Below are 16569 nucleotides of genomic sequence, written 5' to 3'. Positions count from 1 at the left end.
GAGCGGCTTGGAACGCCTTCAAGAGCGTGGAAGAAATAGCAAAGAGGACAAAGAACCTCCAGCTCCGGGCACATCTCTTTGATTCCACTGTTCTTCCTGCATTAACATACACCTCAGAGATCTGGCCCCTAAGGAAACAGGTTGAGAACGCTATTCAGGTCTCCCAAAGAGGAATTGAAAAGGCTATGTTTGCAGTATCACGTTTCACTCAACTGAGAGAAAGAATCCGGAGTTCAGACCTCCATTGACGATCAAGAATCAGGCATTCTTTATCGGGTTTGCCAAGACGTCAAAAATCAGATGGGCTGGTCACGTAATGAGATTTAGAGATGACCACTGGACTAGAGCCGTTACCGACTGGATTCCACGGGATGTCAAAAGACTGCGTGGCCGCCCACCTACCAGATGGTCAGACTTCTTCATCAAGATAATGAATGATCAGTTTGAGGCTCTTCGTGTTCCTAGAATGAACAGACTCTATTGGGCTACACTAACACGCAAGTAGGACAAATGGAGACGTTACTTGCTGGTGCCCGCTCGAGCAAATCGACGATTAACGGGAAGTCAAGTGATCAAGTGATAGGGAACTATATGGGGTACCAGGAATGGAACTCCAGTTGGCTGCATGCAAGGCAAATGCAATCTGGCATTGCTCTGGCCTCCAGGTTTGATTTGAAAGGAGTTCCAGTAGCCAGCCATCAGCTCCAGACTGAGGATGCCCGAACGTCAAGGCTGGAACTCTTTTGCAGAGGGATTCTGCAGGAACACGAGTTTTGGGGTTTTTTTATTTGTTTGTTTGTTTGTTTGTTTTTAAATAAACACACCCACCCAGCTTCTTGACAAAGTCCTTATGACAGATAAGTGCAGTGATGCCAAGTCAAGGCACCTTGGAAAAGGCCTCTACATTTTTGATTTGTCGAATGGTTCTCCAACCAAAACCACTATTTCTCTGATTTCCATCCGTCAAGATTATATGGGCTGGAGCGATAGCACAGCGGGTAGGGCGTTCGCCTTACACGCGGCCAACATGGCCGACCCGAGTTCGATTCCTCCGCCCCTCTCGGAGAGCCCGGCAAGCTACCGAGAGTATTCGATATGCCAGACACAGTAACAACAAAGTCTCCAATGGAGACGTTACTGGGCCCGCTCGAGCAAATGTAGGAGTATTGCTATTTATTCAGCCATTGATTAGGCTGATTGAATTGGGCATGAACTTCACCTTACTTTTGGCTGGAGCGATAGCACAGCAGGTAGGGCGTTCGCTTTACAAGCGGCCAACATGGCCAACCCGAGTTCGATTCCTCCGCCCCTCTCGGAGAGCCCGGCAAGCTACAGAGAGTATTCGATATGCCAAACACAGTAACAACAAAGTCTCCAATGGAGACGTTACTGGGCCCGCTCGAGCAAATCGACGATCAACGGGAGGGCCTTTACCTTACCTTACCTAAGGTTATATAAGTATTGGAGAGTAAGGACACTTCTAAGCCAGTGCCTGAGAATTACAGGGAAGAGGCATTTTATCCTTGCGAGTGTTGTCTTAGAATGGTTTTTTCAGCTGGTTTCCAGAGTATGTCTAATGTGGGGTTACTGTTGGAAAGACAGCCTGTGAGCCCATGGTATAGGTTGCTGTTTTCCTGGGTTCTCTCTTTGACACCAGGTTTCTCAATGTGTCTAGTCCTTTTTTGGTTTGTTTTGGTTTTGTTGCCACACCCAGCAGCAATTAGAGGCTATTCCCAGATTCTTCCTTTGACTGATCCCCGGTGGTGCTCAAGTGACCCTAAGAGTGCAGGTGCTCAAAGCCAGTCCTCCTGCAAGCAAAGCATGTGCTTAGCCCATTGAGACTTTCCTTTGGCCCTGTAATGCCTTTTTGATTATTTGTCAAGCCTCTGGAAAACTCATGGGGTATAGGATGATTTACTTGGGGCTTGACATTAACTGTAGCACTGCACTGTCGCCCCATTGTTCATGGATTTGCTCGAGCAGGCACCAGTAACGTCTTCATTGTGATACTTGTTGTTACTGTTTTTGTCATTTCGAAGATGACACGGGGAGCTTACCAGGCTCTGCCGTGCGGGCGGGATACTCTCAGTAGCTTGCTGGGCTCTCCGAGAGGGGCGGACAAATTGAACCCGAGTCGGCCACATGCAAGGCCAATGCCCTGCCCACCATGCTATCGCTCCAGCCCTGACATTAACTAACCTACTTAATTTGATAAACGTAGGGAACATACTTATTTTAAAAATTAATACTTTATATTTCATTGTGCTATGGAATTTTTGAGTCTGTGAAATGAGTAGGGAAGAAAAGAGAAAGAAATATCTTATAAGTAAGAATATTAAGTGAATTCAGAAAAGCCATGGACCTAAATTATAAACTCAAAAAAATTAAGCAGCTTTTCTGTAATTAGATTTTTTACTGCCAACAAACCTCTCTGTAGGATAACATTGTTTTTCCTGTCTGCCCTGCCACAGGGAGCTTAGGTTTATTGGGTTGCACCCATTCACAGTGCTCTCGAGGCATTCCCATTCCTCTATGATTATCTGTAGCCTCTTTCTTTGTGCTCTGCTTCTGAAACCAGTCAATCACCTTTATCTCCTAATCAGACTCTGTTAACTTGTAAATATTGCTTTTCTTGTCTCCTTAGGTTCTTTGCATAGTAATTTCAGAGCAGTGTCCTTTTTGTATAGACACAGGAAGACAGTTAATGCTATCCTTTTGTAACTTGGGAGTTAATTGACTCCGAATAATATTCACCCCTGGGCATTTGTTTCTTGACTTACGCCTCAGTTTCCCTTACTTCCTAGCACCCCCAAAGCAGGGTCCTGACAAAGTGATTGAATGGACACGGGAAAGCCGTAAACTCTCCTGGTATTGAAGTGTGCCAGGCCAAAACGTCATAGCTATAAGTTAAGAGCATAGTCATGGACAAATTCTGTCATGGTCCAAAAAGTAACAACTGGATTAGGACCCTGCTAGGATTAGGAAAGATTAATCTGGCCTGAGCACTGGAGTCTGAGATCTACAGCGAGATGTCCCCAGGAGAGCCATCCTATAAGCTTAATGTATCTCTTTCTGTGTCCATACGAAATAACTAATATTAAGAAGTATAATTAAGATTTTATTTAAGATGTTAATTAAGTTATTGGACTAAAGGAAGGAGAAAACCCCCTAAGCGGATTTCACCCTTGAGCTTGACAGTCAGGAAGGGCTTTCATATGTTGATTGTGCCACCCCCCAATGCATAGAGAGGTTGGGAGAGACAAGAGATGAGAGACTAGGGAGAGAGAGAGAGAGAGAGAGAAACAGAGAGACAGAGAGAGAGAGAGAGAGCAAGGCTGCAAGTGGGAATGCAGAGAGACAAACGAGAGAGACAGGAAGAGACTAGAATAAGGAGTCTAGTGAGACTGGAACAGGTGCATGGGGAGAAACGAATAACTGCAACTGATCCTCAACCAGCCTGGCCCTTGCTTCCTCTTTCGTATGCTCATGGCATCGACCATCCAGGTTGGGGAAGTGACTTGAGACCACCGAACACAGGCAGCAAGAGATTACAAGCGATTCCTAGTCATTTGGTGATTACAAACCTCTCTTTCCCTGCTTCAGTAGCAAGAGGTATGGGTCATGGGCATGGGCTGAAGAGATCGTCCAGGGGGGAAACAGCTTGCCTTGCACTTGGCCAACCAGGTTCAAACCTGAGCATATCGTATGGTCCCCTGAGCACCCCCAGGAGTGCAGAGAGCTAGGAGTAACCCCTGAGCATTGATGGATGTAGCCCCAAACCCAAAATGAAATAACAAAAACCAGGGACATGCACAGTGCCAACACTTTCTGCGACACCTTCATGGTTAACTAGTGTTGGTAGACCTCAGACAAGAGTTGAGCAATAGCCTTTTGCCCCACCCCACAGTTCCTTTAACCTGCTGTGTTCAAGACATTAGCAAGCCTCTGGTTTCTTTCCTGAACACTGTGACTCAGACTCTTACCGGCTGCTTTTCAGAGATTGAATATTTTCCGCCCTTGAAAAGCTGATCAAAAAATAGTCTTTCTCAAAGTAAAATATTTATTGTTTTTTCATCCAGCTACTTAATTTTCTTGTTTCAGAGTGGTACAACTAGCCTACACAAGTGAGTTCCTTTTTCCTTCTGAATAAGAAATTAACAAGTAATTTGTGGTTGTTTGTTTGAGGTAACATGGTTTACAGGAGTATAAATGCTATGTTTTGCAGGTATAATGTTGCCAAACTATGCCCACCAAAGTGCCAGTATCCTTTTACCTCTCTCTCCATTGGACCCCAGCCCGCTCATCTCCCGGTTGGCAACCTCAGTCCTGGTTGTCAGGGTCTGAGGTTTGTTTTCCTCATGTTACAGTGAAAATGGATTTTCCTGTGTTGGTGGATTGTTGAGAAATTCGTGAAAATTTTGCATTAAAACTCAAAAGTTGAAGATGTTAGCGTTTATTGTACCGTTCAAATAGGTAGGTCCAGATTCCTCCACAACATCCTTCACTGTGGGGAGCAAGGAATGACACGGGCCATTCCTTTCTCATGTGCGATGTCACTCATCCTGTTGCATATTGTCCAGTCCAGGATACAACTTTCTAAATCCTGTCCCTGACTGTCTGCTTGTTTTCAGTGTATGATGGCCTCATCTTGTCCTTATGCCATTCTTTATCCACAGTATGCCAGTGCCCTACTCATTGAACTATTGCTCATGCCATAAGGTTTTCTGGGCTCATGTAGTGATGGAAATCGTTAAAATTTTTGAGAAGTTTTATAACTTAAAGTTGGTTTGTCCATAGACTGTCTCAGCCCTGAGGATAGATCGGTCCAATGAACTATTTGTGCCTAAATTCTTGAGGTAAAGGAAGAGATATTCTACAAAAGCAAAAGAGAAAAAAAAAGCTTAAAAATGAAAATAGATTTAAAATTCACTTATGATTTCTGAGAACTGCAGGAAGAGAATTATTTTTATTTTATTTATTTATTTTTTTATCAATAAAGTTTTATTGGAACACATGTGTGTCCAGCTTCTTACATAGTGTCTGTAGTTGTTTTTGTGCAACAACATTAGAATTGGTTTTAACAGAGAGATACATAAAAACCCACAAAGCAGAAAATATTTATATTACTAGCTAATTATTTACATTAAAAGTTTGCTAATCCTCTAGTTTAAATATGAAAATTGGGGGCTGGAGAGATGGTGCAGCAGGTAAGGTGCTTCTCTTGTATACACCCATCCTTGTTCAATTCCTGGCATCCCATATGGTGTCTAAATCCTGCCAGGAGCTTTTCCTGAGTTCAGAGCTAGAAGTAAGCTCTGAACATAGCCCAGAGTGGCTGCAAAAACAAAATAAGAAAATAACACTAATAAAATATGCAAATAATAGTAATGAAACAAACTCCTAAGTATTCAACAGCAGGTAATAAAATAGACATTTACCCCCAAGCCTCTGCGTGCTTCATTCCTACATATAGACACTATTTAGTTTGAAAAGACAAGTATGAAGTACAAATCCAGTTGTAAATAATAGGTGAGGTTGCCAAAATTCAAGAGATAGTAAGCTGAACAGAGTGTAACTTAGACTTCATTGAGAGTTTACAAAAGCGTTTTTGTAGAATAACAATGAAAAACACAAATGAATTCTAGAAAACAGAAGTCTCATCATACTTGGAAGATCTGGCAGGGTTATTACTGCTTTGGTACTAGCTGCCTGATGGAAATAACATCAGAAATGTAGTCTGATCTGCAGGTTTTGCTTTTAGGTTCCTACTGGACAGAGAACAGAATGTCTCTGTTGGCTGTAAAGGGGCTGTTGTGGGACCCAGGCAGGATTTAGAGAGTAGACAAAAATTTTATGCAAATTGCAAAGACAAAAACAGGTGAAAACTGGGCAATAGTCATTAGCACTCAGGATTCAGGTTAAAGAAGAATGTACAATGGTCATCACCTATCTAGAGTCAAATAGCTGCCATTGAGACTTGTTACAACTGGGGCTTAACTGTCACCCTCAGGTGCCATCCGCCTGGGAGTCTCTTCACCCTTTTCTGTTGCTTCTATTTTCTTGGTCACTGTCTATCACTGTCCTCCCGTTGTTCATCAATTTGCTCGAGCGGGTCCAGTAACTTCTCCATTTTGAAACTCATGTTAGCCAGCCCGGACGAGCCAGGTTCAATTCCTGCAACCCTCTCAGAGAGCCCAGCAAGCTACCAGGAGTATCTCACCTGCACGGCAAAGCATGGCAAGCTACCCGCAACGTATTCAATTTTCTTGGTACCATGTTTTATTTTATCTTTGGGCAACAATCTCCCACAGTAGGAAGAGAATTATTTTTAGATATTAATTGACACATTACCAGAGCACAGGTTCTTCTTGAATACAATGCCTCTGATACACTAAAGATATATGAAATTGGGGCTGGAAACTCTTAGCCCCATAGAAGAGATCCCCCAACACAGAGTCATGAATAAGCAGAATTTCCCACTCCTCCCGTACTACTCCTACCCTCTCCACTCTCGCAAGGAGATATATGAAAGTTGCTGGAGAGATAACACGCTAAGCTAATGGTTCAAAAACAGGTGGGCTACATTTGATCACGGCATCACATAATCCCTCAAGCACTGTGGGGAGCAATATTCCAAGCATAGAACCAGGACCAGACCCTCAGCATTGCCAGGTCTGGCCCAAAATATGATCACTTGATCACTTGACATCTGTTACTCATTGATTTGCTCACGCGGGTGCCAGTAACGTCTCCATTTGTCCCTGTCAAGTGCTAGTGTAGCCCAATGGCGTCTGCTCGTTCTAGGAACACAAACAGCCTCAAACTGATTGTTCAAGGTCTTGACGAAGAAGTTTGACCATCTCATAGGTGGGCGGCCATGCAATCCTTTGACCTCCCTTGGAATCCAGTTAGTAATGGCTCTAGTCCAACGGTCATCTCCAAATCTCATTACTTGTCCAGCCCATCTGATTTTCGATGCCTTGGCAAATGAGACAGCGTCCCTGATTCTTGATCGTCGACGGAGGTCAGAACTCCGGATTCTTTCTCTCATTTGAGACAAGTGTGATACTCCAAGCATAGCTCTTTCGATTCCTCTTTGGAAGACCTGAATACTGTTCTCATCCTATTTTCTTAGGGGCCAGATCTCTGAGGTGTATGTTAATGCAGAAAGAACAGTGGAATCAAAGAGATGTGCCCGGAGCTGGAGGTTCTTTGTCCTCTTAGCTATTTCTTCGATGCTCTTGAAGGCATTCCAAGCCACTCTCTTCCTCCTGTGCAACTCAGGTGCCAGATCATTCGTCATGTTGACTTCTCAACCTAGGTACACATAACTGTTGCATTTGGAGATGTTCATCCCGTTGAGAGTGAATGGAACATCAGGAACGAGACTGTTTCTCATAAACATTGTCTTCGTAAGATTCTGCTGTAGTCTGACCTTTCCACACTCACGGTCGAAGTTAGTCAGCATTTGTGCCACTTGGCTGATGTTTGGTGTTATTAGAACAATGTCATCAGCAAATCGGAGGTGGTTTAGTTGCCGACCATCTATCTTCACTCCCATTCCTTCCCATTCCAGTCGTCGCATGACGTTCTCGAGGGTGGTACTGAAGAGTTTCAGAGAAATGGTATCACCCTGTCAAACCCCTCTCTTGATGTCAATGATCACCTCCCTGTACAATGATGAGATTCTGGTAGTGAATACGCAATACATCTCATGGAGGATACTGATGTATTGAGTTTGAACGCCCTGTTTGGCTAGGGCTTCGATAACTGCTTCAGTCTCAACAGAATCAAAAGCCTTCTTTAAATCAATGAATGTTAGAGCGGCATCTTGAACTCCCGAGAAACCTCAGTGAGCTTGGTTATCATGTGGATATGGTTGATTGTGCTGAATCCTTTTCAGAAACCAGCTTGCTCGCATGGTTGTCCTTCATCTAGTGTTCTGCCAATCCTATTCAGGATGACTCAAGTGAACAGCTTGTAGACGACAGATAACAGGCATATTGGGTGATAGTTGCCAATGTTGTGGATGTCTCCCTTCTTGTACAGCAGTACAGTCCTGCTGGTTTTCCATTGGGATGGAACCTTGCATTCAGACAGGTAGCGTGTGAAGAGCCGAGTCAGTGTATTGATGAGTACTGAGGGCAGGTTCTTCAGGTGTTTGGGTATGACCTTGTCTGGGCCTGGTGCTGTTTTCCTCTTTACTGATAAAATGGCGTGTCAGATTTCGGAAGGGAGAACATTGGGAACGACATATCCATTCTGCGGAATTTTGTATGTGGGCAGGTGGACATGGCTATGGAAGAGATCCGAGTAGAAGTCATGGATAATCTTCTCCATTGCCCTTCTGGAAGATGTGATAGATCCATCAGGACATCGGAGGGCAGTCATCTTGGTCTTGTAGTTGGCGAAGGACAGGCCGATGTTACGAATGCTTTTCCCAGCTTCTGCTGCATCTGCCAGCACTGCTGCTCTTTTCTCTTTGAGGTCTTCCTTTATCGCTTCTGTGCACTGCTTTGCAAGCTCGGATGTTCGCTTGCGGTTGCCTGAGACTTGCGCCAAGCCACGTTGGTGAATGAGCTCAAGAGTTTTTTGAAGACAGGTGTCTTTTTGTGGATATCTCTGTCTCGGCTTTCTTCGCACAATCATGGAGGTGGATTGTATTACTCGTCAATGTTGTCAATCATGTCATCTTCCCATGTTGCTGCAATAGTGCCAAAGAGCTCCCAGTTGGTGGTCATTCTGGGAGTTCTCTTCTTAAACTTTGCAGCCCTTTCTCCCCGCTTTGTGAAGTAGAATTTTGCACTAAGAAGACAAGATCCCGTTTGGAATTTTGGGACAACAGCAGTCAGGCAAGACTGTGGATTGAATATGATGTGGTCAATTTTGTTGTGGAACCATCCACCGGGAGACTACCATGTCCAGCATTTAGATTCAGTCTTCTGGAACTGTGAGTTACCATGGATGGTCTTGGTCGACATGATGAACTCAGACAGCCTCTCACCCTGTTTGTTCCATTCGAGGCTATGGGTCCTGATGTGGCATTCTTTGGCTGATCTCGGTCCTATCTTGGCATTAAAATCATCAACAATGATCTTGTAAAAGATGCGGTCTTCTTTATAGAACTTCTCCAACTCCATCTAGAACTTCTCAATTTCTCCTTTATCATAATTGGATGTTGGTGCATAGATAATGAAGATAGAAACTGCCAGCAGTAAGCCACATCTATTCAACTTTAATCATCCGATTCGGGTTATTAAGCATTCGAATGAATCAATGTTTATGACCAAGTTTGTGTTGACAAGGACACTGACACCACTGATGCCTCTTTTGTCACATGTTCCAAGGAACAGTTCTTCTCCATTGTTGAAAACGGCATGATGTGATTGATGCCTTCTCGTCTCAGTCAGACCAATGATGTCATACTTGATCTTTTGCACTTGCACCATCAGGTCCTCAATGGATGCATCCGATGCCAGCGTACATGCATTGAAAGTGCAGACAGTCATTTTTGTCCTTCTTCTTTTGGCAGCCTAGTTTGGCCCTGAGATTTTATCAGCCTCTCCTTCCTCATCCTTCTTAACGCTGTGGTATTGGTGGCTCTTTCAGGGTCAGGGGAATGAGACCCATTGTATTTACTGGTTTTGGCATATCTAATACACCACGGATAGCTTGCCAAGCTCTGTCATGCGGGCGGGACACTCTCAATAGCTTGCCAGGCTCTCCGAGAGGGATAGAGGCTTTTAGGGTGGCCTCTAATCATCCTTGCAGGTGTTCCCATGGTTCAAACCATATTTGAACCCCATCAAATATGGTGTGGTAATCCTGTATTCAGTGTTTTATGTTGTGTCCAAAAATCGTCCTGAAGCATGGTGGAGGCTGGGTAGTGGAGGTAGTGGAGGTAGTGGAGGTCTGCCTGGCTCCTGGGAGCAGGCAGAGGATCTCCGCTCCTAGGCCCACTGAGCCCGGAGTCTAAGGTCACAGAGCTCCGCTCCCCTGGTTCTGTGGGGCTTCACTCATGCACAAGTCCTGGTCTGAGTGTCTGGAAATTGTCCTGGGCATGGCAGCAGCTGGGCAGTGGAGGTAGTGGAGCCCAAAATATGAAACAGAGATATTTGGACGTACAAATTTTACCCAATCACAAACACTATATCTCAGTGGCTTATATAAAGGTTTTTAATCTCTTGATTTTGTAATTTGTAATTGGGGGGGGGGAGGGGTGCACACCCACTAATGCTCAAGGTTTTACTAGCTTAGTGCTCAGAAATCACTCCTGATGGTGCTCAAGAGCCCATATGGGATGTCAGGGATCAAAGCCAGGTTGGCCATGGGCAAGGAAAACGCCCTACCCTCTGTACTAACTCTCTGGCCCTGACTGTATGGTCCTTTTAAAAAGGATACACTTAGTTCTAAATCAGTTCAGGTTAACTAGGGAAAAACCTGGAAATATTTGGAAAGTCATAATCAGATACTGGAGAAATTCAGGATCTATTTGGGTTCTCAGATAAAGAGCAAAACTGTTCTTCAAAAATTAACTAAGAAGACCAGAATATGATCTTTGAAAAAAGATGTTACTGGCAAACTAGGAGACTAACACCCAAGAATGGCCGAGATTAGTACCAGGAATTTTACTCCATGGCTTTTACACACATGCTAGGGGAAAAGGGAGCTCGGATAGAGAAGGGAACACCAAATAAAGGGCGTTGGGAGGATCCTCCCAGGATGGGAGAAGCATGCTGAAAGTAGACTATAGACCAAACATGATTGTCACCCATTGCCTCTTTTGCAAACCACAACACCCAAAAGGAGAGAGAGAACAAAAGGGAATGCCCTGTCACAGAGGCCGGGTGAGATGGGGGGGATAGGGGGTGGGAGGGATACTGGGATCCGTGGTGGTGGGAAATGGGCACTGGTGGAGGGATGGGTACTTGATCATTGTATAATTGAATCCCAAGCACAAAAATTTGTAAGTCTACAACTGTACCTCATGATGTCTCACTAATAAAAATAAAAAATAATAATAAAATAAAATAAAATTGCTGACAATAAAAAAAAAAGATGTTACTGGGAATCTATTGAACAGAAACTCTAATAGTCAAGTGGCCTTCTTGGCTCAGCGTGATTTCCTCCACTTCCATCCCAGAGGTAGAAAAAGGCAAAATTCCACCTTTTTCAATCCAGTTGTGTATATTCCATTTTCTACATTTACTGTTTCCTTTTAACCCGTTTGCCTGTCCTTGGGAAATTTCCCAGCCTTGGATTTGTTTCCAGATCTTGGCTCTTGTAAGCAGCTGCGATGAACATCAGGTGTGCATGTCTCTTTTCAAGTGAGTATTTTTGTGCTTTTTGTGTGTTACCTAGGAATGGAACTAATAAGTCATATGATACTTTTTTTCTCAGATCCTTTGTTAAGAATCATATGATAGTTTTATTTGATTATTTTGATTTTGGGGTCACACCTGATAGTGGGGGGCTACTCCCTGCAGTGCTTGGGGTGCACTATCCAGCTCAAGGAATTGAACTATGACTGGGCTCATTCAAAGAAGTGCCTTAACCCTGAACTATCTCTGTGGCCCTTTATTTTTAAGTTTTGGAGAAATTTCCATACTACTTTCTAAAGACAGGACAGATTGACTTCCAAACAACAGGGAATAAGTGTTCCTTTTTTCTCCACATCCTCCCAATGGTTGTTCTTTCTGAACTTTCTGATATAGGTCTCTCTCATTGGTGAGGGTGATATTACACTGTCATTTTGATTTGCATTTCCTTGGCAATTGGTGATGATGAGCACTTTCTCCTCTGCCTTTTGGGCATCCTTATGTTTGCTTTAGAGAAGTGTCTATTTAGCTCCTCTCCCCCATCTTTCGATGGAAATATTTGGTCTTTTGCTGTTGAATTGTGAGGTGTCTTGTGTGTGAATATTTTCTTTCATTTAACAGAATTTTTGTTGAATGATAATTTATTTCACAGTGCAAGATCTTTTTAGTTCAATGAAAACAGTTTATTTATTTTTGCTCTCACTTCCTTGCCAAGAGGAGTAGCAACTTTTTTTTTTAATGAGTAGGTTTAATTCCAGATGGTACAGAATATGGGATAGACCAAACCCTGGAGAAGAGTACGCTCTGGCAGAGTTCTGGGTTAGGTTTACTGACCTCACAGCTAAGTAAAGATGGTAGAGATGGCTGAGTGAGACCCAAACAGGTTCTAAAACACTTCACTCTAGGTTTGTTGGCAATGGAGGCTCTGCAGAGTATCCAGATATTTAACCAGAAATAGAATTAAAGACCACCATTGCCTCAGGTGCAAGGAACAGTTTACTTTTTGCTGGATTTCTTAAATCCACCTATGGCCGGGGGACCCTTCCCAGGCCCTGGCTGAGTTTCTTCTGCTCCTCCTGTTTCTGCTTGAATGCCTTATTTTCCTTATTCATCTCCTAGACCTGCTTTTGGGCCTGTTTTAGGGGCTTCTTGCCACCTTCGAGGTTAGCCATGATATGATGCCTGCCACCCCTCAGACTCTGCCACAGGAAGCATAGTCGAAACCCAAATCTTCAACATTCAAAGACAACACTGAAGATAATATCCCAATGTGTTTTGCTGATGTTTTTTTTGAGTACATTTTATGTTGCCAGCTCTAACATCTAAGTCCTTAATCCATTTTGAGTTAACTTTTATACGTGGAATAAGATAATGACCAATTTTATTCCTTTGCAAGTGGCTATCAAATTTTCCCCAAACCATTTCCCTTTCTTCAATTCATGCTCTTGGCTCTTTTATCATAAATTAACTGTGCATATGTGTGAAGGATCAAATCTGCATTTACTGCATGCAAACAGTGCCTTAACCCTTGTACTTGCTTTCAGGTCCCACAAATCAGGGTTATTTGTTTTTGTTTTTGCTTTTTGGATGACACCGAGTGATACTCAGGGATTACTCCTGGCTCTGCATTCAGGAATTACTCCTGGCGGTGCTTGGGGAACCATACGGGATGCCGGGAATGGAACCCGGGTCAGCCGTATGAAAACCAAACACCCTACCCACTGTATTATCATTCCAGCCCACAAATTAGTTTTTAAGGTTTACTTCTTTATTTATTTCTGGTTTTGTTCACTGAACAAAAGCACCTGGCAGTGCTCAAAGTCTACTTTGGGTTCAATATTTAGGTGTGTGTGTGTGTGTGTGTGTGTGTTTCTGGTGATGCTCAGGGAGTCACACAGTGTCAGGATAGAACCTGGGTATCCTCTATGCAGTGCTTGTGGCCAAATTTTTGAGCTAATTATCACTCTGGCCCCATTCTATTTATCTTCATATTAATGAAATGGGCTGGAGCGATAGTACAACAGGTAGGGCGTCTGCCGTGCACGTGGCCGACCCGGGTTCAATTCCTCCGTCCCTCTCAGAGAGCCCGGCAAGCTATGGAGAGTATCTCGCCCGCACGGCAAAGCCTGGTAAGGTCCCCGTGGCATATTCGATATGCCAAAAACAGTAACAAGTGTCACAATGGAGACGTTACTGGTGCCTGCTTGAGCAAATCGATGAACAATGTGCAGACAGTGCAGATGGTTAATGAAATACTTTGCTTTTCTATCCAGCCTAAAAGCCTTTAAACTTATGGAAGAGTTTTTTTTTAAACTATGAAAGAAAAAGTTGCTCTTATAAAACATAAAATTTAGTGTTTGCCATTCTACTCCAAGGAAAATCTTAGTAACCCAAAATCCTCAAGAAAAATACAACTATTTTGAAAAGAGCTGTAATAAGAGATTAAATTGGAGTAAGAGACATGTGAAGACTAAAATTCTAAAGTCTTAATTCAACCCTCTGTTGTGGAGTCAACTCTGAGGTTGGTTGATTCATATTTTTTTATGTCAAGTTTGAGCTTCACAATTCTAACTTTAACAAGAAATCTATTACTGTTTTGAGCATCTGGGACTCTTTGCTATTCTAACCAATAGACCATGTGTTTAGCCGTAATTGCTAAATTGGTAGGTAGCAATACTTGAAAGAGTGACTGTAATGGACCTTTCCTTAGTGCAGTAACTATGGTATTGTTCGCACTGAATGAGGACATAAAATTGCTGTCAGTGGCATCAAGCAGCCATTCTGGGGAAAGATAATAATCCTGGTAATATAGCAAGCACTAAGTGAGGGAATACTTTCTAAACTTCCATTGTGATAAAAGAAATTTAGCCATTATTCATCCTTAACTAATCCCAGAGCTAAAGTTATGTAAGGCTTGGTAGTTGGTGGTAGAGGAGTGACCCCATATGCTGAGAGAGAAGAATTACAATTAATTTTTTTGTTTGTTTGGGGGCCTTGCATGAATCGAACTGACTAGGGGCAACACTTCCAGCTCCATTGTTGGAGGCACTCCTGGAGGTGCCATGTCGGGGTCTCCTGGAAGCAAAGCATTTGCTCCCCTCCCAATACCCCCCTCTCTCCCTCCCTCTCTCCCTCCCTCCCTCCCTCCCACCCTCCAGATTCTGACGATTTTCTTTTGTGGGGGGTGTTGGGGGATGGGCCACACTCCTTGGAGCTCAGAAGTGATCCCAGTTATGGGGATCAAACCAGGTTTCAGCCACATGCAGTTTTAAGATGATTTCTGGAGCTGCAGCATTGTGTTGGTATAAAAGAAATGAAAGGGGAGTTGGGGGAGGGGCGTTGGAGCAATGGCTCAAGGAGCTGAGCAGATGTGTTGCTTACTGGTCATAGATTAGATCGAATCTGGGCCTCCCACATGCACTTTAAAACCCTCTGAGCTATTCTCCGGGGGTTGGGGTGCGGGTGGGGGGTTTGTTCCATTTTGAATGCTTCTTTCATCAGTTTTAATTCTGTGATTTCTTCTCTCCACAGCTGCTTTCTAGGATATATAATTCCTTAGAGATGGCAGTAAGGAGGTCTGCTCTTTGGTCAAAGGCAGATTCTATCTTTGTCTCTTAGGGTTAGGAGAAACCTGCCCTTCCCTCCAGGGAAGATTCAGGGATATCTCTTATCTTCCAAAGTCATTTCTTACACAAAACAGCAATGACAGACTGTGTTTCCCTATTTCCCCTTACCAGAGAACCATCAGAGAGAATTGTTTTCCAACACAGTAAAGTAGGACTTTGATTTTAATGAGTTATTACATTATTAACATATAATAATTTAATAAAATATCTTTATTTTACATAATTTGTCCTGCTGGAGCAATAGCACAGTGGATAGGGTGTTTGCCTTGCATGCGGCCAACCCGGCCGACCTAGGTTCGATTCCTCCGCCCCTCTTGGAGAGCCTGGCAAGCTACTGAGAAAGTATCTCGCCTGCATGGCAAAGCCTGGCAAGCTACCCATGATGTATTCGATATGCCAAACACAGTAACAAGTGTCACAATGGAGACGTTACTGGGCCCGCTTGAGCAAATCGATGGACAATGGGAGGACAGTGACAGTGATTTATGCAAATATAATAATAATTTCATTATTACCTAGTATGTCTTGCTAATAGAAAGATTTTTCTTCGTCTTTTTAAGGGGGTATATCAGGAGGTGCTCAAGGGCTACTCCCTGCTCAGTGCTCAGAGTTCAATGAGAAAGGTGAGGCTCCTAGAAAAGGAGAAGCCATAGGATAATATAAAAGTCATCATAAGACTATGAAAGGACGTCAAGAGACCCAGCCTTTTCCCCTATGACAACACCCCAATTAACTTTTATGCATGCAGAGAACTTCAGGACAATTTTGAAAAATTGCTTATAACCTTCTGTTGCAGGAAGACAGGTGGGGGGCCCTGGAAATGAGCTTTTGGTTAGCAATTAAAATTTAAGAAGAAATTGCTCATTCCTGAAGCAGTCCAAAGACATGAAAAGACCACATTTCTTTGAGCTACAAAACCCAAGCTCTTTGCAGCTGGAGAAATAAAAGCACCACCAGATGCAGAATATGAAGCCCCACCCAGAGAAGGGCAGACCCCTCAGAAAAGGAGAAGCTACAGAAATTATGATGAGATAATGAAAGGAGGATGGAAAGTGCAAGGCTTTCCCTGGGGCATGGAAGGACTTGGAGCACTCCAGGCAAAGACCATTTGGAGAACTGTACATAGCCTGGAACCAAAAGGCGTTAGAGGCTTGCTCCTTTGAGCCTATGTTATTTCGTTTGTTATTGTTTGGGGGGCCACACCCGGGGATGCTCAGGTCTTACTTCTGGGCTCATGGGACCATATGTGGTGTCAGGGATTGAACCCAGATCAGTTACATGCAAGGCAAATGCCCTCCGCCCTGCACTGTTGCCCTGACCCCTTTGTTCTCCTTTGAGCATGCATCTTTCTCTGTCCCTTCACATTTCTCTAGGTAAATTCCTTGAATTTCTGTGTTCACTATTTTGTCCCCTCCTGAAATTCTTTCCTGTGAGGGAAGACAACATTCTTAGAATGCCTGTGCAGAGGTTAGACTTGGAATGTGAGGCGAGCTAGGCCTGGAATGCTTCTGCTTTCAGCTTCCCTGGGCCTACAAGGAGCGATTCGTCACCTCAGCACAAGTCCCCAGCCCCTCAAGAACTCTCGTGGCGGGGATCAGTTCTCAGACCTTGCAGATCAAGAAAAC

This window comes from Sorex fumeus, unplaced genomic scaffold (genome assembly GCF_029834395.1).
Source record: "Sorex fumeus unplaced genomic scaffold, SorFum_2.1 ptg000265l, whole genome shotgun sequence".
NCBI lineage: Eukaryota > Metazoa > Chordata > Mammalia > Eulipotyphla > Soricidae > Sorex > Sorex fumeus.
This window is presented reverse-complemented; position numbering follows the sequence as displayed.